The sequence below is a fragment of the Octodon degus genome, unplaced genomic scaffold (assembly GCF_000260255.1).
Source record: "Octodon degus isolate 3935 unplaced genomic scaffold, OctDeg1.0 scaffold00102, whole genome shotgun sequence".
In the NCBI taxonomy this organism is placed as follows: Eukaryota; Metazoa; Chordata; class Mammalia; order Rodentia; family Octodontidae; genus Octodon; species Octodon degus.
In genome coordinates, this window is record NW_004524678.1 from 6,672,917 (window position 1) to 6,694,950 (window position 22,034).

The 22,034-nt window shown below is 36.9% G+C and overlaps 1 pseudogene; it reads left to right on the top strand.

The window, feature by feature from the left end:
• LOC101577618 overlaps window positions 1–18,322 on the top strand; it is a 30,845-nt pseudogene extending 12,523 nt beyond the window's left edge.
• The last annotated feature ends 3,712 nt before the right edge of the window (window positions 18,323–22,034 follow it).

Below are 22,034 nucleotides of genomic sequence, written 5' to 3' on the forward strand. Positions count from 1 at the left end.
ATTATTGTTTCTCCATTCCATGAACATAAGATATTCTATTTTTAATTCCTCTTTAATATCTTTAATAAGTATTTTATAAAATATCTCTATTTCATTATAAAGATATTCCATCTCTTTGGTTAAATTTATCTTAGCTTTTATTTATTTATTTTTGTAGCTATTACCAGTGAGAATGATTTCTTGATTTATTTTTTAAATGATTCACTATTGATAAATAGAAACCCTACTATTATTCATTCCTACAAATATCCTACAATTCTCCTGAATTCATTTATTGATTCTAATAAGTTTGGGTAGAATTTTATAGGTCCTATCCTCAAGATTGGACCATCTGAAAATAATAACAATTTGATTTTCTTCATTCTAATTTAAGTGTTCTTTCTTTCTCTTACCAGATGGCTTTGTCTGGACTTTGCAGGAATATACTGATCAAGAGTGGTGAAATTAGGGATCTTTATCTTGTTCCAGATCTTAGAAGAAAAGGTATTACTTTTTCCTGTCTGATATGATGTTGGCTGTGAGAATGTTGTGTGTGGCTTTATCATATTGAGACATGATCCTTCTATAAGAATTTTATTCAGTTTTTGTCAAGAAAGGCTACTGAATGTTAATTTTATATGTTTTTCTGTATCAACTGAGATAATCATATAATTTTTCTTTAATTCTGCTGATGTAGTTTACGGCATTTATTGATTCACATATATTTAAACATACAGACATCTCACTTGATCGTGGTGAATAACCTTTCTGATGTGCTGGTGGACTTGGGCTGCTAGTATAATTTAAGGATATTTACATCTCTATTCATTAAGGATAATGATTTTTAGTTGAGGGGAAAGTTTAGTTCAGTGCCAGTATACAGTAACTACAGTGGACACACAATTCATGGATATTCCTTTTTACTTCGGTGTGATCATAGGATCCTTTTTTCCCTTTGCTTTGTATCTTTTTTTTTTCCCCCGGAACCAGGGATTGAACTCAGGCCCTTGCACTTGCCAGGAAAGCACTTATTCCACTGAGCCATCTCCCCAGCCCTGCTTTATAGTTTTGAACATTGCTTGTTGACATATCCTCAAGTCCAGAAATCATTTTCGTTCCTTTGTTCATTCTCTCAATAAGCTCCTTAGCAGCACTCTTCATGTCTATGATGATTTGGGAAACTGCAGCATTTCTTTATTATTCAGTCTCACAATTTTTGGCTTCCTGTTGCACTGTCCATCATGGATTGCTTTTAGATGCACCCCTAAAACTCCATGCATTATAGATGGGGCTTTTTCAGAGGTGGCTGGGTGTAGAGTGTGTGATTGATTATGTAATGCTGTGTGTGATGACCAAGTTCGTTCGCTGATTGGTTTGGCATCATCATCAGCCTGGTATCCTTGGTTGACTCTAAGAAGGACAGAAAGATGCCGTTAAGGTCCTCCCTTGTTGCTTTGGGTACCTTGTTGGTGCCACGAGGTGTCCTGCTCTATGATGCTTCCCTGCTATATCCTGCTTTGGAGCCAGCAAATTGTGGACCACAAACTACAATCTGTGAGTTAAGTAAACCTTTCCCCTTTAACTTTGGGTATCAAGTGTTTTGTCTCAACATCAAAAGTAAGACACTATCTATTCTTGCCTCTTGTCCACCCTTTTCTCATCAGAGCCCTGAGCATATTAATCACAGTTGTTTTAAGTTCCCAGTCAGATAATTCCAACAGCTCTGCTGTCTCTGAGTCTGGTTCTGAAGATTGATCTTCCTCTTCAGACTATGGATCCTGCCCCCCTCCTTTCCTTATATTTCTTTTATCATTGAAATTTAGATGCAGTATACCAGGTAAAAGGAACACTGATAAATAGATCTTCAATCGTGTGATGATGAAGTGTGGTGGGAGAGGAAACATTCTACAATCATATGACTGGATCTCAATCTTCTGCCAAGCCTGTGCTCCAGGACTGGGATTTCACAAAAGCTCTGTTTTTTTTTTTTTTTTTTTTTTCTCGCTCTTAGGTGAGCCAGCACTGCTCGGCAGGAAGAGAATTGTCTGCTTTCTTGTCCAGCTCCTCTATGATGAAATAACAATTAGCTAAATGCTAGTAAAATAGTTTCTGTTGCAGGAAAGCTTCACAGAGAAGAGTGCAATACTCTGACATATTTAAATATACTTAGTTTTCCTTTCCCTCCTGGAAAATGGAGTGGATTATTATCTAATAGTTCCTGTGAGAACCTGGTAGGTATCCTAGAAGTAAAACTCACAAAAGTGTGTGGGCCTCCCTAGACGGCTCCTCTGAAGTTTCTAAATGTCAGATTGATCTTTATTGAGCACCTAGGAAATGTGAGTGACAGCTGAGATTTTCCTACAATCATATCATTTCTCATGGTGATTTCTTTTAATGTGTTCGTCTTGAGCTACACTTAGTTTCTCAATGTGTGCCTAATGAGAAACAGAAAGTCCATATATGTCTAATAAAACTGAAGTCCAATGTTTCAGGACAAACATAAATAACAAAGAAATTACCTTCTTCCCTTCTGTGATCACATCTGTTTTTGTTTAAAGAGTATTTACTTGTTTTCCATGTTAATTAACTTTTTTTGCTAGTTCAGCCCATCCTGTGGGTGGGGTTGGCATGGCACGTGGTGCTGGGGATTGAACTGTGGTCCCATGATCCTGCCTAAGCTTGCCTAAGTAGGCACGTTATGCCACTGAGCTATCTTGCTGGCCCTTGCCATGTTAATTTAGTCCACTACCACGTTTTGGTAATAATTTCAAGAAGCTTAAAGAAAATAAATGATACATAGAAGAAACTTAAATAATACCATGGCTTTCTCCTTTTCTGTTGAGTAATTATATAAAGATGCATGAGTACTGTGAGCCATGACAAGTCTGAGTAGAGACGCATGTCTTAAGTAGAAGTTTAGGAAGGCTTTTGCTCCCAAAAACAATGTGGAAGTGTTTCTTTTTCTGCTACAGCATTGTTAGCATTTGTTATTTGACTTCATGGTCATAGATATTCCTTATGGAGTAAGATAGAATGTTAATGTTTGAATTTGCATTTGTGTGATGGTCAGAGATATTATTCATTATTTCATGTATTTATTTATTAGCCATTTTGGCTTCTGAGAAGTGTCTATTTCAACTGACATTTTTGAAATCAGTATGGAGGTTCCACAAAAAACTTAAACTAGAAATTCCATCTGGCACAGCCGTTTCCATTCTTCTAGGATCCTCCAAAAGAACTTAAAGACGGCATATATAGTATTAAATGCACACCCATGTTTACGTATGCCTAATTCATGACAGCTAAATCTCAAAAGTGACTTTATTTTTTGCATTTAGTACAGGGTCTATAGGGTCTCACTACATAGATCAGACTCATAGTGATCCTCCTGTTTACAGCCTCCCAAGTGCTGGGATTACAGGCCTGTGCCACCATGCTCAGTCTCAATGGCTGTCTCAGTGCACCCCAGAGGCAGGGCTAGCACTGCAGGCCAGAGAGTGAACCCTCATCCCCTGTATCTGCCTAAGCAGGCACTTTAATCCACTGAGCTATTTGGCCAGTTCTTCAAAAGTGACTTTTATATATCAACCAGCAAATCAATGTGTAAAGAAAATGTGGTATTTATATGCAATACAGTACTACTCTGCCATTAAAAGAATAAATATAAATTATTTGTAGGAAAATGGATGTGCTTTGAGACCATAATATCAAGTGAAATAAATCTGACACACAAAGCTTAAGTATCACATTGTTTCTCTTATATGGGAAGATGTAAACAAAAAGCAAAATGAAGGCTTCTCCATAGTTGCAGGGGCTAGCGGTTGTGAGTTCTTAGCTGTTATTCTGCATGTGTTGTAGTTTAGATACAAAACAGCACCCATTCCTTATCGTCACATGACTCCATTTCTTGGGGCAGCATGGTTGGCTTGATGTTGGGAGGTGGCGCTGGCATCTGACAGCTCTGTCATAGCAGGTCTGTCCTGGAAGGGGCTGTCTGCCCCCTCTTCTCTTCCCTTCTCTCTCAGTTTTGTGGCTGTTGTGTCCCCGGCAGTTTTTATTTCAGTATTCCTCTTGCCATGCGTTAAAGCCAGAAGACTAAGGACTGAAATGTGTGCCAACATAAATGGTTTTCTTTAGAACTGTGAATGTCAGGTATTGTGTCGCAGTGAGTGGGAAGTGACTAAGAAAATGTAATCTTTTGGTCCAATTTGCAATTCTAAGATACAACAAAGCTGTGGGAGTTATTGACCCTAAGGTATGGCCACCATAACTAAGTGTGCGTAGTGTGCCTGGAATTAGCTCCATGTAATGCATCTTGAGCATCACTGATTTCTCTTACAAGCTTTCCAATTTTATCAGGTTTCTACTTTTGTCCATTCATGGATTCAGTGTATTGAGAAAAACATTTATCTTCAGAAGAAAGTTATTCTGCTAATAGAATGTGATTGTCACGTGGAATCACAAGAGAAGGAAAACTAGATGAAAGGTCCTAACGAACCTTCATGATGTGGCCTGACCAAAATGCTCTCCCTCTAATGACACAGATAATATCTCATGAAAAATATGTTTGCAATTAAACAAGTTTTGAAATGACAGCGGTAACTGTTTCATGAGGCTTTTGCCTTACTTACATTAGCTTTAGTGTTTATTTGTGCTTCCAGTTCATTTGCTGTTTCAGTACGTGCAAGTATAAGAATTTCAGCTAAATTTTGCCTTTTGTTAAAATTCTCTCAGTACCTTCCAAACATCAGCAGGTAGAGATGTGTGCCGCAACTTGCTCACCCCAGCATTTCTCTAAATAGAAAGCGAAGTTCATGTCCTCTCTGTTTTTCTCTTTCAAGGCAGTAATTTATCTCTTCAAGGGCAAGGACACATTTACTAAAGCACTGACTAAAATTAAATATTAATATTGACTTATTCCAAAAAAAGGAAGTGTGCCCCAGTTTGCAAAGAGGGAGGCATATTTCAAACCTCTATAAAACTTTCAAGTTCTTGAACCTAATTTGGATGTAAATAATATGTATCAAAGGTATCTATTTATTTGAAAGAGGGTTATTTTATCATACTTTATAAAGTGTATCTTACAAATTTTAAATAATGAATATCTTTAATAACCTAATGTGTCTTAGTTTAACCACTGAAGGTTCATATGAAAATCAATCTATTACTTTTCTTACACGTATAGGTAATAAATGTTATGTATTTCATAGAAATACTATATTAGTTTTTCTTTGTGGGCATTTATAATTATATCAGGATAATTGGCAAAAACTTTTAGCCAGGTTTTAAGCAAAATTGCAGAAAGGAAGGCCTGTACAATAATAAGCACCAGCCTTTGACAACAGTATTATTATGAATTACACTTTTTGAAATAAGATGATAAGAAAACAAGAGAGCTTATTTTTATTAATTTTTGGACAATTTATAAATGTATTTAATATTCATTTTGTTAAATTGGAAGTCCTGCTTTCAATCCCCTGACCCAAAAAATGTAAAATATAGCCAGAAACCAATATTAATAAAAATTTTACTTGAATAGACATGTGCTTTCCCAAATGAACTTTGTTATTGTATGGTCATTGAATGTATAACATCTTTACCATATTAGATATTGGACAAATCCATCGCCCAGACATTTGCCATTACCCAGTGCATAGATGTATATAGGTATGCAAATAATTTACCCCATAATTATGTATAATTATTTTTGTCAGTTATAATTAGAAATATAGAACCTACTTCAAAAAACACATTTTGCATAACTCATGTCCATAAGTAATATTGCAGAGATACTGGCTCATCTTGTACCATCTTTTTTTTTTCCGAACTAGAGATTGAACTCAGGCCCTTACACTTGCCAGGGAGGCGCTTTTCTACTGAGCCATCTCCCCGGCCCCTCATCTTGTATCACCTTAACAGAGGAGCATCAAATAATAATAATGGAAGTAATGGAAGTCAATACTAATCAGGGTAAAGAAAGAACTAACTGAACTTTCTATTAAAGTCTAGTTCCAGAAAGCAAAGAGTATGAACAAAACTATGATTTCTTTATTAATAATATATTTTACTGCTCAATAGTTCATACCTTCTACAGAAATAAACAATGTGCCCTATTCTAATTTCTTTACTAAAGTAGTATTTTGCAGATTTATTCATCAGTGTATTATATAATTTCTTGTTCTGTTTTAAGAGTTAGAATACCTTTGAGTTTTACATGCTCAAATGATACTTTTAAAATATTACAGGTAGTAAAAATTGATCAGTTTGCCAGGCCTGGTGGTGCATATCTGTAATCCCAGCACTCAGGAGGTGGAGAAAGGAGGATTACTGCAAGTTCTAGACCAGCCTGGGCTACAAAGTGAGCTCAAGGTCAGCATCTGAGCTACATAGTGAGAGCCTGTTTCAAAAAGACAAAAAAGAGCAACAACAATAAAAAACCCCAAAAACTAATCATCTTATTTTTGAAAATCAACTGGGCTGGGGAGATAACTCAGTGGTCCAAGCACCTATCTGGAAAGCAGGTGCTATTCCCAGTACCATGTGCTGTGCCAGCCCCAGAGCTCCAGGCACACCATGCTGGCCATCAACACAAGGCATGATGGCACATGCCTGCAATCCTAATGTTGCAGAGTCTGAGACAGGAGGATCACTAGGAGTCTGACCTGCACAGCGAGACCCTGTACTAATAAATAAATAAATGATTAAAAAAATTGAATGAAAAAAGTCAACCAAGAAATGTGCGTCTAAAGGCTGGTATTTCCAAACAGGTGTTCTGTTCTGGTGAAACAAAAAATTCTGAACTGAGTAGTACATCAGCACACTACATTTACTCGTGGTGCATGTGAACAATTAACAAATCGATCTTTAAAGGGTCTCTTATATTACCACCTGCCATATCTTCTACGTAAACTTTGTACTGCAAAAGAAATTACATTAGCTTGAAAACTACTCACATTTAATATGCTACCTAATATGAAGGCAAATGAATTTTTTGATTTTTCTCAGTTATTGAAAGATGTACGAAGATACAGGAGAAATTAGCACTTTTTTTTCTGGTACTGGGGATCAAACTGAGGACCTTCCTCTTGCCAAGCAGGCCCTTATACAGCAGAGCTATCTAGCCCAATAAGTACTTTTAATCAGATAGCAAAATTTCTTTGTGTGTCGTTGTATGTTGCAGTCTGCTGCCCATGGCAGAGCTGAGAATGAAAGATTATTTGGAGTCCAGATTTGGTCTGACAGGGAGAGGCCCAAAAGGGTCACCTCAGCTGAGATCACTTAGCCTTCAGAGATGCTCAGGAGTATCCCTAAAGCAAGTACTCTCTGGGTTTTATTTGGCATATCAGTGCAAGAGCAAGAAAGCAGAAGAAGGTAGGCTGGACAAGGAACTGTCTCAAGACTGGGAAGTTCCCTGGGGAGCGGGAAGGGACAGACCCAGTTCATGCAAACCTCCTTAATCCACCCTTCTTTCACTCCTCACGGAGCCTGCATGCTTGTGTCATGTGAGTGGATCATTCACTCCATGACCAAATCTGCACAACTATATTTAATGAGCTGTTCTTCTTTTTCTTCTTCTTTTTTTTTTTTTTTTTCAACTGTCCCAGGCAGGTTGGTGTTTGTGTTTTCTTGGTTGGTGTTTGTATTTTGTTATGAGGGACAGGGTCTAATTATTGTATCCTTCATTCATGAACCATTAAAAATTCACGGGATGCCTTTAACACATGTGGTTCACATATTATTGTGAAAGTGAAAATAAGATACTTATGTGAGAATTTTATTCTAACCTATGTAACAAGTTAACATGTCAGAGTAAAGAAGTAACTGAACTTATGTGTTATACTTTCTATCTTTGAGAGTCACACGATATAAGATTAGATTGTTTTAGGAATTCTTTTTCTTTTTTAAATAGTTTTAAATAGTCTCATTTTGCTGATACTAACAGATACTAAACAAAAAAAAGATAGGAACAGGGAGATAGCTCAGTAGAATCAGCACTTGCCTGGCAAGTGTACGGTCTTGAATTTGATCCCTCATACCAAAAAAAAAAAAAAAAAAAAAAAAAAAAAAAGAAATTAAAAAAAGTGATAAATCGGTGTTATGCTAGCTGATTCATTTAGAGTACACCTATTACAATGTCTTCTTAGACTTCTCAGTTTATTTCCTAAACTTTAACCTGTAAACTTTAGAATTTCCAGAAATCTTTCTAACACCAGGCTCCCAGAGCTTTCATGATGTCATCTACATCACGTTATTTTACTATTGTCTAATGGCAATTAATCCTAAATAGGTACTTCAGGTGCATACTGTAAAACATTTGGTTTTATAATTCAGAACTTCTCAAGATTTCTGACTACTTCTACCTTTTTCACATATGTAATATGTACATATACATAGACAAATATACATGCTTCAAATATACAAATGTAATAAATGTTAAACCCGTTAACTTTAACATTTGGATCTTATCTATTCTTTTTCTTGATCTTTAGTATGACAGTTCTAATATTCACTACCATTCATCTTTTATTTTTTAAACTATGGAAAAAGATCCAAGCATTTATTTATTTATTTATTTATTTATTTATTTATTTATGCTTATGTGAAGAATGCATTGGATGGGTGATCTGTAATCTCAGCGCTTGAGAGGCTGAGGCAGGCATATCAACATGAGTTCCATGCCAAGAACACAGAGTTCAAGGCCATCCTCAACTACACAGGGAGACCCTGTCTCAATACCCCTCCCCCAAGAAACAAAAACAATAACAAAAAACACATAGGGTGAAATTTACATCTTAGTCATCTTTATATTCATAAGTCAGTAATGTTAAGCATATCCATATTGGTTCACAAATCTCTTGTCTTTTCATCTTGTCCATCTAGAACTTTATAATCATTAAACAACTTAGTTTCCTTACCTATTTCTACCTTTCCGCAGCCCCTGCATACCACCACACTCCTTTCTATGAATTTGAATACTTTATACATTTCCTATAAGTTGACTCACATTTGTATTTTTCCGTCTGGCTATTTGCATTTGACATAATCTCCTCAAGACTCATTCATGCGGTACAATATGAATGGCTGCTCTTTATTCTTGTGGACTAACACTTTCTTCATTCATTTTTCCTTTGGTGGATATTTGAGGTATTCTACCTGTAGGTGTTGTGAACGGTGCTGCTCTGAAATTTGGCTGTATAAAGATCTCTGATATCCTGTTTTGAGTATGGATATATACTCAGAAGTTGGAATGGTGGATCAACTGGTTAATTTATTTTTACATTTTTTGAAGCTCTAGTGGTGCAATTGTTTAGCAAGAAGTACTTATCTTTACATTTTTAAATAAAATTTTGTACTCTTTTTCTAGCTGTTGCACCAATTTGCAATGACACTAGCAGTGTACAAATGTCCCAGATCCTCCATATCTTTTCCACAACTTGTTATACTGTGTTTTGTTTTTGACAGTAGCCACCTCACAAGTGTAGGATAATGCTTTGTGTTTTTGATTTGTACTTCTTCATGTCCAAAGATATTGAGTATATTTTCATACTTTCTCTGGCCTCTTGTACATTGTTTTTGAAGAAATGTCTATTCAAGTTATTCTCCCACTTCTAAATCATGTTCTTTTTTGTTGTTTGGTGGTGTTGTTGTTGTTGAGTTGCATTTCTTTATACATTCAATGTGTTTACCTCTGATCAGATAAATGTTTTACAAATATTTTATCCTGATCTGTAGGTTGACTTTCACTCTGTCAATTGTATCCTTTAGTTTTAGAGAATATAATAGCTTCTCTTATGCCTCCAATTCATTCTCTATATTGTTTATGAAAAAATTATAAAATCTGAACATGATTTTGTAATTTCCCAACTTGATAGTTGTATATGCCTCATCAAAGCTCTCAGGATACAATTTTAAAAGCTTTATTTGATCCTGGGCCTGCCATGCCAGCCCCACCCCTAGGGCATGCTGAGATGGCAATTGAGACTGGGCATGGTGGTGCGTGCCTGTAATCCTAGCTCTTGGGAGGCTGAACACAGGCAGATCACTATGAGTTCAACCCTGTAGACCTTTTACTAAAATACTAAATAAATAAATAAATAAATAAATAAATAAATAAATAATAAAAGCTTGAATCTAGGGTCCACAGTTTGGCGTCTACCACCTCCCTGATGTCTTTGTCCACAGCCTTTCCCCTTGTTTTCTCACACTGCCTCTCATGAACCACTCCTCCTGGTCTTAGGCCTTTGCTGTGCTTTTACAGTATTGTTTTCTCCTTATCCTTTGAAGAGTGAACAGCTTATGAACCTCAGATTAAACCTCATGTATTCAAGAAAACCTTCCCTTCTATGATCTTAGAACAAGCTTCTAATTATATAATATGAATACTCTCCAAATTTACGTGCAGTATATATCAAAAATTTAATGGAGTCAATCATGCAATTATTTATTTCATGCCTCTCTCCTCAACTAGAGTGCAAAGCACATAAATAAATCCTTACTTATTCCTAGTCACTGTTGTGCCTCCACATTTAGAAGAGTCCTCTGCCTATTTAACTGTTCATTAAAGCTTTTGGGTTAAATAAAATAATAAATAAGGGGGAAAATAAATCAATAAGTCTGATTTCTACAAGACAATATCAGTCAGAATAACAGCCAGTGATGTCAGTTTGAGAAATACAAAGCACTATATTTGAGTGATCGTGTTGTTATATTTAGCTCACACCTTGGAGTAAAGTGGTGAGAGAAAGACTGAAGTGGGAACGAAGCTAGAGCCAATGAAATGTGGAGGGAAAACAATGAAATGCAGGTTCGGCGTTAGGGCATAATAAGCAACCAATATTGACTTAAGAGTGAAATGAGCTAAGAGAGACGGAAAGAGAGACAGAGATAAGGGAGAAAAAGAAAAGAAAGAAGAAAAGAGAGGAAAGGAACAGAGAGGAGAAGGGAGGGGAAAGGGAGGGAGAGGGTTAGGAAAAGGAGAAGAATGAGAAGAGAAGAAAAGGGAAGGGAAGGGGGAGTGAGGAGAAGGGAGGGGAATGGGAAAGGAAGAGAAGAGAGGGAAGGGAAGAGAACAGAGAGGAGAAGAAAGGAATGGAGGGAGCGACAAGGTCCTAGGAAACAGAGCCAAATGGAATTCAAGAGCTATGTGCTTGATGCATTGACCAGGACACACTGTTGGAGCAGGTACATTGCGTAGAGTATGGCCCAAGATGCAGATGTAACTATTCAATTTTTTCACTCTAAATTTTAAAGAGTTGCTTTAAGTTATCACAGTTCCAAATTGTTATATTTGGGGTATAGGTCAAGCATGTCCTCCAACTGTTCACATGTTGAAGTGGGATCCCAGGGTGAGGCTCTTGGTGACAACTTTCTTCAACTGTAGCATTTAGAGTCGGGTCCTCTGGGAGGTGATTAGGGTTAGATTAGATCATCTGAGTGAAGCATCTGTGACTAAATGCTGGTGTCTTTCTACCAAGAGAGAAGGAGTCCAGAAGAGAAACACTCACATGTGCTCTGCATTTCCCCACGCAGTGTCCTGTGCCACCTCTGAGCGCTGCCAGAAAGGAGGGCCTTGGCTGAAGAAGATCCTCCACCTTGGACCTCTAGAAGTGTAAGCAGAAATCAACCTTCTGTCTTAAGGATCTGCCGGTCTGTATATTATATTATTGGCCACAGAAAATAGATGTATGCTTTATAGCGATATCTTTTCACTATTACATTTTCCCCTGTTAGAGCCACATTATTTATATTACTGTATCACAGCTATTCCTGTTTTTGTTTTTTTTTTGTTTTTTTTTTTTTTTTTGATGGTTCCAGGGATCAAACTCAGGACTTGTGCTTGCTAGGCAAGCACTTATTCCACTGAGCTATCTCTCTGGCCATATTCCTCTAATTTTAAGAATGAATTAGAAGTAAATTACATAAGTGGGGAGGAGCAGCTTAGTGGTAACATGCTTTTTTTGAAGGCCTAAGGTCCTGGTTCCATCCTCAGCTTAAAAAATGAACACAAAACCAAACCAACAAAAAACATGCAAAGTGCAACAATTTGGAAACATTTTCATTGGACCAAGAGAATCCTTCTAGTTTTAGTTCATGATGTAGTTCTCTCTTCCTTCTTTCTTCTTCCTCCTCCAGTCTCCTCTTGCTTCTCTCTCTTCCAATACTCACTAGAGATTGAACAGAAGGATTCTTCACTAAGCTACATCCCTAGCCCCTTTATTTCTTATCATGACAGAAAGTCTCCATAAATTGCTAAACTGCCCGGATTGGGATGGAACTTACGATTCTCCTGTCTCAGCCTCCCAGAGGGCTTGGATTATATTATTATGGTGCTACTACTAGTAAAAATATTATTTAGTTTTGCCTGACAGGAACCATCTTTCTGTAACCCAGAAAGACATCTTATTTTTTATCTGCTTTTAAAATGAAATCTAATTATAGTGTAATTGTTTATTGCTCTAATCAATAATTTGCTGCTAAATATTTTGTAATCATTTGGATCAACAATACAAAGACATTAATTTCCAACACCAGCTTTACTTTGTGACTGTGTCTATTAATTTTGTTTACTTTTATTACTTTATGACAGAAGATATTTTTTCACAAATAAAGAGAAATTATTAAGCTTTTCTGCATAATATTTAGTACATTATTATAAAGAGATATCTGTCCTTACTATCTCATAAAGATATCTTTTACCCTTTGAAGTGCTAGCAGCTGCCAGCTATGAACTGTTTATTTTGTTGAACAAGCTCTAACTCTAGGAAAATATCAGGAGTATATAAAGAGTTGACCTTTAAATAAATTTTGTCTTTGATTGCAGTTTTTATGTCTGCATGGCTAAGCTGTCTAAGGATTGTTTTATTACATATTATTTTAAAAGTAATACTCAATTTACAACGTGCCTAACAATGTTAAATTTTGTGTGCATCGAAATATAAAATTAACGTCTAAATCCTTGAATGTCCTGACAGTTACATCAGCACCTAATTATCACGCATAAAAGATAGTTTTTTTTCTTTTTCTTCTCCACGTTGTTTCTTGCTTTCATCAATATTGTTAAAGTCAAAATTAAATCAGCCAAATTCTAAACCTTATATTTCTTTTGCTTGCTCCATAATACTCATTAAGAATATACCCTTCCAGATATACCTATTACTTTCTTTCTCTAACTTCTAAGTTCCTTGTCAGCCAAAAAAGTGTCTTTGAACAGTAGCCTTGGAGCTTCCTTCTGTTGCTTTCTGGTAGGGGTTCTCAGTGGGATGACATTATCCCCAAGGATGCACAAATTGTTTCCTTAGGAGGTGGCATCTTATATATTATAGTATTTTGTGACCCTCAAAGAAGCACCATACATAAACAGATACAGAATTACTGTTGATATTATAGTTTCATGAACTCAAGGGAAATATATAATACAGATACAAATAAACTTGGAAAAAGTATATTCTTTTGACAGTATTAATATTTTGAACATGGTATTAATTTTTGAGCTTAAAAGTTATTCATTCTTTTAAAGTGGAGAAACACTGCTGTATATATCTCTGGACCTCAGTTTATGAATCCTGGCTAAATCTTTTTTTTTTTAATTTTTTTAAATTTATTTGTGTGTGTAGGTGTGTGTGTGTGTGTGTGTGTGTGTGTGTGTGTGGCCAGCTCAGTCCACCAGGGGGCGGGGCTGGCTGGCATGTAGTGCTGGGGGATTGAACCACAGTCCCTATGCTTTGCTAAGCTTGTTCTAAGTAGGTGCTTTAGACCACTGAGCCATCTCACCAGCCCCTGGCTAAATCATTTTTACAACTCCTTTCAGTTATCTCTCTATTGATGTCATGTCATTATATGGTCATATACACAGGCATTCAGGAGAAGATTTACTTCCAATATTTGCTTACAAGTAAATATTGTATTTTTCAGGCTGATATAGCTGAATTTTAAGGCATCATTTTAAAGTAGAACAAAATTCTAAGCATTATTTGAGAGACTATATAAAATCAAAGGATAATTTCTCCCACTATTAAATATTAGATACAATTTATACTAATACTATCAATGCTTTTTATTATCATACTTGAATCTGATATTTTGGGAGAAAAAAATAAACATGCATTTGCTTAAATTATTTTATCCCAGAGAACTTTTAAATGTCCCTTAGCTCTCTATGAGGCAAATTGAAGCAGAAGGAAAAAATAAAAAGCATAGCAAATAAAGCTAGTGACCCCAAATAATAGCAAACTTGTCATCAAAATGTAATCGGTTTCCACAAAGACTTAGAGAGTTTCTATTCTCGAAGATTTTATACTTTAGACCAGAGAAGCAAATTAATTATTCAGATTACAACATTATCAGTGTGGTTCTCATGAGCCTGAGAGAAGGACGATAAGCCCGTCCTGGCTGCAGAACACGACCACCTGCTGTTGTGGCGTGCGCCAGCCCTCGTGCCCCTGCTGGCCGGAGTCCTCGCTGCTGCGCTCACTCTGCTTTGCCGGTGTTTACTGACTCTGATGGCCAACAAGGATCAATTTATCTGTTTCATAGGGTAGACTTTCAACTAATAAAAAAATGCTTAAAGAGTAGTCAATTAATTCATTAGTCTCATCTCCTCTTTCATTCTGATTCTCATGATATTATGTCCACATACATATACACATGCTTGCAGACCCACACATGTATGTACAAAATACACAACATAAGTGCACAGTGAATGTTGCATCAGAATAATCGTCCTCTAAGAGGTATGTGTACATCCTAATTCCCTGACCCTGTGAATGCATTATATTACATGTTAAGGAGAATTAAGTTTGCAAATGAAATTAAAGTTGCAGAATAAAACCAAAAGCATTAAATTAAAATGAAAAGATTATCCAGGGTTAGCTGATAGACCCGATACAATCAAAAGATCGATAGATGGGAGAGAGGCAGAATAGCCAGAGTTTCAGGAGAAAGACTGTATGGACTGGCCCTGGTGGCCTTGAAGATGATAAGGAGCCTCAACACCAGGACTGCTGGCAGTCCCTGGGAGGTGAGGAGGCAGGAGGTTGATCCTCCCCTGGAGGTCACCCAGGGAATGCAGAGCTGCCAGCACCTTCTCAGAGCCCACAGACCGCCTTGGACTTCTGAGTTTCAGTAACAAGACTATAAATGTTTTGATAAACTACGGGATTTATGACTATTTGTTAAGTATGAATGGGAAAGTAATAAGTGGACTATTCAAAGAGCATTAATGACAAAAGGACTGCAATGACATCAGAAATTATTCCTGTGTCTTTAAGAACTTTGCCTTTATAGAGAGGAGTGCAGAAAGTTTTCTGGAAGCAGCCCTTTTAGAAGCCTGTGTCTAGTGTATTCTAGGAAAGCAACCCCAGAAAACAAATAGCTTACTAGTGATGGCCCCGTGATATCCAGCTTTCTAATACATGAAATAAATGTGTCTCCAAAATTAGAGCACAGAATTATATTAGATAGCACAGAATAATTGTTTTTAGCTTTTTAAAAAATGTATTTTGTGTACGGTATCACTGTGCAGCTCAGACTCCTAGTGATTCTCCTGTTGTCAGCCTCCCAGTGCTGGGGTTACAGGCCTTCACCCCCATGCCCAGTCTCGGTGGCCTGCTTATCGCACCTGGGGGCAGGGCTGACGTGGCATGTGGTGCCAGGGATTGAACACAGAATAAATTCAATGTGTATCTTTCCTATTTTTTTTTACTTTAGTTTATATTTGATACATGTGCTTTGATAATTCTGAGGGATAGCATCCAATTTGGTTTTTGTCACATATTACATAGCCAGATTAATTACTTTGTTCTCATCATTAGAATGCAAAGCATTGATTTAAGGTAAACTTAGCCCTTCATAATTTTTATGGGTTGATGGGCTAAAATTTATTAAGGGATGTTTTCTAATAATCTCATTGTTTCAGGTGAAACAAGAACTACCTATCTCAGATGTTTTATCTATGATTGCCCATATTGTTGGTTCAAGACAGTAATATCAGAAATTAATAGAAGAAGGTTTATCATTTTTAGAACTACTAATTCATAGTAATTGCAATATCTTTACATATGAATTCACCGGTCAAAACAATTTGAATGTTTAGCAATTTAACAATTATTAATACTTTTATAAATTAATTATTTTCAGCTTTGTTACATGTTTATTAAATAGAGGTACTATGACATGTGCCTTATTTTGGGTACATTTGTTTATGTAAAGAGAACAATCTATATATAACATATAAAACTTTTTTCGAGTTTTTCTTCTCATAGAGAAATGTTGATGTTAGCAAGCTTTAACCAATGAAACTTTCATTTCCATTAATCTATTTATATCTCTACAAATTCACTTATAACAACTTCAAGGAGACCATATTGTACATTGCTTAAAGCTACACAAAAGCACTGAGATGTAAAAAGTTATCTAATGGCAGTTTTTATTTCCAAATTAAATTGCTTTCATGTGGCGGAAAACAAAAGCCCAATCACTGCAAAACTATTGCTTCACTGGACTCTTTGAAACCCGTTTATCTCGTGCATGGTAAAAGGATATTTTGCAGTTACATACACATCAAACAATGAAGGGTGTTTCATGTCATTGAGCTACTATATGTCCCTGACTTATCACTCTCTGGAGTATATGAAAGAAATAAGTCAGCATATTAGGATACCGACATATCTGTATTTATTGAGGTACAATTATTAACAGCCAAGTTATGGAACCAGCATAGGTACTTATTGATGGATGAAATACGTAAATCCACAATGAAAAAGGAAGTTACGTCATTTTCAAGAAAATCAGTGGAAACAGAGATCATGTTAAGTGACATAAGCTAGAATCAGAAAGACAAGGATTGCATAGATCCCCTGATGTGTAGGTCCCAAGAAACGAAGAAAGATGACATGAAAGTAGAAGCAAGACTATTAGTAGTTTAAGGGAAAGAGTTAAAGCAGAATGTTGAGAGGGTGTAAGAGAGGCCAGTAAGTAGAATAGATACAATCAAAATACATTATATCCATGTATAAAAATACTTCATTGAAATTCAATATCTTTAAAGCACCTGCTTAGGCAGAGCACAGCCACCAGGGTTCAGTCCCCGGCCTACTATGCTGGCCCCGTGCTTGGAGCTCATTGAGGTGCGAATGAGGTGCACACCTGTAATACCAATGCACACCTATAATCCCAGTGCTTGGGGAGGCTGAAAACAGGAGAATCACTATGAATCTGATCTACATACTGAGACCCTATATACCCTGTACTACATACATTTAAAAAAAAATTCAATGCTTGCTTTTAAAAATGAAAGCCTAACATACATGGTTATATATGTTCATCCTACAGGGTGTACAGGTTAACTATAATTTGTATATTTTATTACTAAAATGATGTTGGGTAAGTAGTGTAGAAGTAATAATGTTCTTCTTCATTCAGGGTAACAGTAAATGCAAAATTTAATTTTAGTATTCTTACAAATACCGAGGGGAGCAAGGTGGCCACTACGAAGTGTGGGCTGTACGTGGGAGGACCGACAGAAGAGATGGACAACAAAGGTCTTCATGCTGCATTTATACCTTTTGGAGACATGGCAGATATTCAAATTCCTCTGGATTGCAAAACAGAAAAGCTCCGAGGTTTTGCTTTTGTTGAATGAGGTGGCAGAGGATGCAGCAGCAGCTACTGACAACATGAATGAATCTGAGCTCTTTAGACAGACAATTCGTGTCAACTTGGTCAAACCAATGACAATTAAAGAGCGTTCTTCCAGTCCAGTTGGGTCAGATGATGACTGGTTGAAGAAGTTTTTTGGGAAGATGCTTGAAGAGAATAAAGATGAAAAAGGGGCAGAAACTCCCAAGGTAGAAACCCAGAAAGGAGAGCCCCCTGCAAAAAGACTGGTCAAATCCTCAGGTGTCCATGGACATCAAGATCGGGAACAAGCCAGCCGACCGCATCCAAATGCTCCTGTGTTCTGACATCGTGCCGGTGATGGCAGAGAATTTCTGCTGCCTGTGCACCCATGAAAAGGGCTGTGGCTTCAGGGAAGCAGCTTCCGTGGCATCATCTCCCAGTTCATGGTTCATGTTCTAGGCTGGGGATTTCACAAACCACAATGGCCCTGGGAGCAAGTCCATCTTCAGGAAGAAGTTTGATGATGAAAACTTTACACTCAAGCACACAAGACCAGGCCTCCTTTCCATGGCCAACTCTGGCCCAAACACAAACGGCTCCCAGTTCTTTCTGACCTGTGACTGGAAGGACTGGCTGGATAGCAAGCACATGGTGTTTCGGGAGGTCACCGAAGAACTGGATGTCTTGCTGTAGATTGAGGCCCAGGGCAGCAAGGACGGGAAGCCAAAACAGAAGGTGATCATCGCCGACTGTGGGGATCATGTGTGAGGTGGAGCCACTGGCTCCCTCTCTGTTCCCAAGTGTCCTATAGTAAGCAGGCGACGCTGTGTCTGCACTTCTCCTCAGGGCCAGCTTGGAGCAGCTCCTCTGGAGCGCGGCCTGGACTTGCTCTGGACTCCTTCCTGATGCACTGTGTGCCTGTGGTGAGCGCGGTGCCGTCCGACCCACCATGGACAGCCACGTGTGTCCCCTGGCTTTCCCAGGGTGGCTGCCAGGTCTGCCCATCTGAGGCTCCTGGACAATTTCTTTCCAAAAAAAAAAATCCAGATTCTTATTAAAAAATCAAAATTTTCAGATGCTCATGTGGAATGCTGAAGAATTACGAATTTTCTGGGGAAGTGATAAGGATACTTAAAAAGAATTATTTTGGGTACCATAGAAAACAAACAAGAAAAAAAATTAAAAAACATTCTATAGCAATGATTATAAATAACTATTAGCCTTTAAGTTAGTGATATGTATGTAATATTTAGCAATCACAATTTTAGTGAAATAAAAGCCAAATAGACACAAATTCATTGTTAAATTCAATGTCCCTAATTTGGGAGCTTGAATTATTATCTATAAATTGGGAACAAATGCTATTTCTTTTAAGGACCTTGTTTGCAGGCTTATGAAGATAACATGACCGCGTACCTCAATTTACCTAGTAGAGTACTGGAGCTGAAGAACATATGTTATGGACAGGCATAGTTAACCAACACCACTTTGAGTTTGTTCTTCCCATTCTTTTGCCCATCAAAACTCCTTGAGACTTATATATCATAACATTTTTAATATGATTTTTTTATTGGTTCATATGGTGAGCAGGAGATAGGAGCAAACCTTTTATTCCTATTCCTTTGTTGAGTTTGGCAAATTTACTTTAGTCAGACTTATTGCAAGCAGAAGAAAATTAGAATAAAGGTGCTTTACTTAAATTGGCCCCTAAAGCATACCTGAAAAGTGCCTTGGTCACAAAGGGTCTGGTACCTGATGTTCATATGCTTCCTCAGGGTTGAGGTTAGAGGCAAAGGGTACAGTCTGGGTGGAGTGAAGAAGGACACAGGATCACAGATGGATTTGTCACAGCAAGATGCAGCCTTTGGGAGCTGGGGAGATGGCTCAGTGGAATAAGCGCTTCCCTGGCAAGCACCAGGGCCAGAGTTCAATTCCCAGTTCTGGGGAAAAAAAAAAAAAAAAAAGATGCAGCCCTGGATTCATGTCTCAGTTGCACAGAATTCACTTTGTCTTCACATTATAAACCAAAATACAAGTGTAATTCATTCCTTTTCAATACTGCTCAAGCAAAAGTCTAAGTAGATTTTTTTCACCTATTTGTTATACAGCTAGAGCTAAGCTGTAAATGTTGGAACAGATATAAATTTTTGCCCCATCTCTACACAACATAGATAATTTTTGGCACTGAGCACCTCTAGGAAATTTCAAACCATAAAGTATTTCAATAAGTGACATATGTCATCTTTATCTAGACCAAAGTTCATACTCAACCTTGGACACTGCTGGCAATAAACACAGAGGTGACCCACTGCAGCTGTAAGATAACTCTGTTTTACACACAACTAGAAACATCCTCATTTTGTAGAAGAGAAAGCAGGGAATAAGCATCAACAATCGTTTTTCTCAAATTTAGCGTTAAAAGCTCAAATAAAAATCCATCCACCGTTATCTAGTCCTAAATCTTCCAATCACACTCATCTTCTCATAGGAAAAATGATTGATGTTTAATGTTCAGTTAGAATTAAATAATTTATGCCTTCAGGTTTCTTTTGAATAGTTTGGTAAATATTTACAAAGAGATTAAAGGCCTTTGTGTTTTTCTCTTCTCCCCTAGAACATTGATAGCATATAGTGTTCTTAGATAAGATAATTAGCCCCACAATACAAATGAAAATAGTGTATTATATATAATATGTATATGAAATTCATATACAAATGAAAATAGTACATATTTATGTCAAAATGTAAAGCAATCTTATATATTGTAGAATATGAAATTACCATAAAATGATAGTGCTTACAGAGTCTATACAAGAGCAAGAATCTCAGTTTACAATACAGTCTATCTTTCCCTGCATGAGGATTACTGTCTAAGAAACAATGATGTATATATATATATATATATATATATATATATATATATATATAAACAACTGTTGTGTATAGTGGTAGACTATATTAAATATACTAAAACTCATCATCTTGTTGCATTTTTATTCAAAGAAACAAGCTATAGACCAAAAAAACCATGGTATCAATGGAATATCATACTTACTGACGTTAAAGGAATCATTTATACAGCAACTGTTTAAGCCAAGAAATATCTTTACAGACCTTGTCCTTGAACTCTCACCTCATTTTTGGTTTCCTTATTCCAAGTATCACCCTCTACTTCCACCACAAAGCCATTTGTTCCTTGTCTTTGTAACTGGAGGCCTTATTTGCTCTTGACCTATACTTGAGACAGAACAAAGGCACTTGCCCTGGCAGGTCCCGTCGGTCATCAAAGGGGCACAGTGCTCCTGGAACAGAAACAGAAATGAGGAATGTACTTTTCCTCTAAGATTAAGATTGGTATATTTTACTCTCAGATCTCTTTTCTCTTCAACAAGTTAACATGCAACTTGTTATGTAAAAGTGAACTTTAACTTTCTTATTTTTCTTTGTTCTTTTAGCTCAGATACAATTTCATACCATTTTAATATGTATTTAGCATATGGCATTGCAGTACTATGGCCATTTACATTTTCTCTGGGGCATGGCCTAGAACAGCATGATTTTTATTTTGAGATTTTAACAGATGTGGCAATCACTGTCTTGTAGTGTAACTTTTAATTGGGGGTTCCCCACTGTAAAGTAGATGTTATTAAAACAGTAGTATCTCTTTCTTTGGTCTGTCCTGTCTCAACCCGTCTAGTTTGTCAGCTTCATTGCAAGAGTTTTGAGAGCTTAACATTTCTTTCTCTTCTGTTAATTCTTTTCACTGATGGAAGTCAAAATCATCAAAGCTTTTTACCTTTGATCTGAATGTCCAGTAGAGCTTGGGAGAAGAACTGTAACGGTTTCCGCTAACTCATGGTGAGGTGCCTGAAAGTCAAAAGAACTCAAAGACCCGCATGGAGGCAAGTTTTTGTTGTATCCCAGGTTAGATTATCTTTGTTGACTGTGGTAATGCATAAATTCAATTCTTGTTGATAATAAATCCAATACACATTAATGAGTAATTTCTTCCATGTGGGGTTCATCTATCTGAATTCAGACATCAAAAAACCTGCAGTGCAACAGAGGAAGAAGATAAACAAAAAAGAAAATTTTCAAAGCCCCAAAAGGATTTCTGAGAAGTATCATTCCCTGCAACCACACACCAAGACATTCTAAGGGAAGAAGGGCATATTATCTTATGTTAAGTCTCTCATTCTGAAATCAATAAAGCTAAACATTTTGTGTTTTGGGGGACAAAGAGCACACAGAAAGAGGAAACTTCAAGGCCAACTTTTCCTGGCACTGTCACTCAGCCTGAATTCATGATAACAGGCTGTCAAAGTTGTCAAGGTTTTCATTAGTACACTGTATTTGCATGTGACTTAATCCTTAAAACTGCAGAGTTATAGGTTTTTTGTTTATTTATTTTTATTCTTTTCTATATTTTAGGGAAGGGT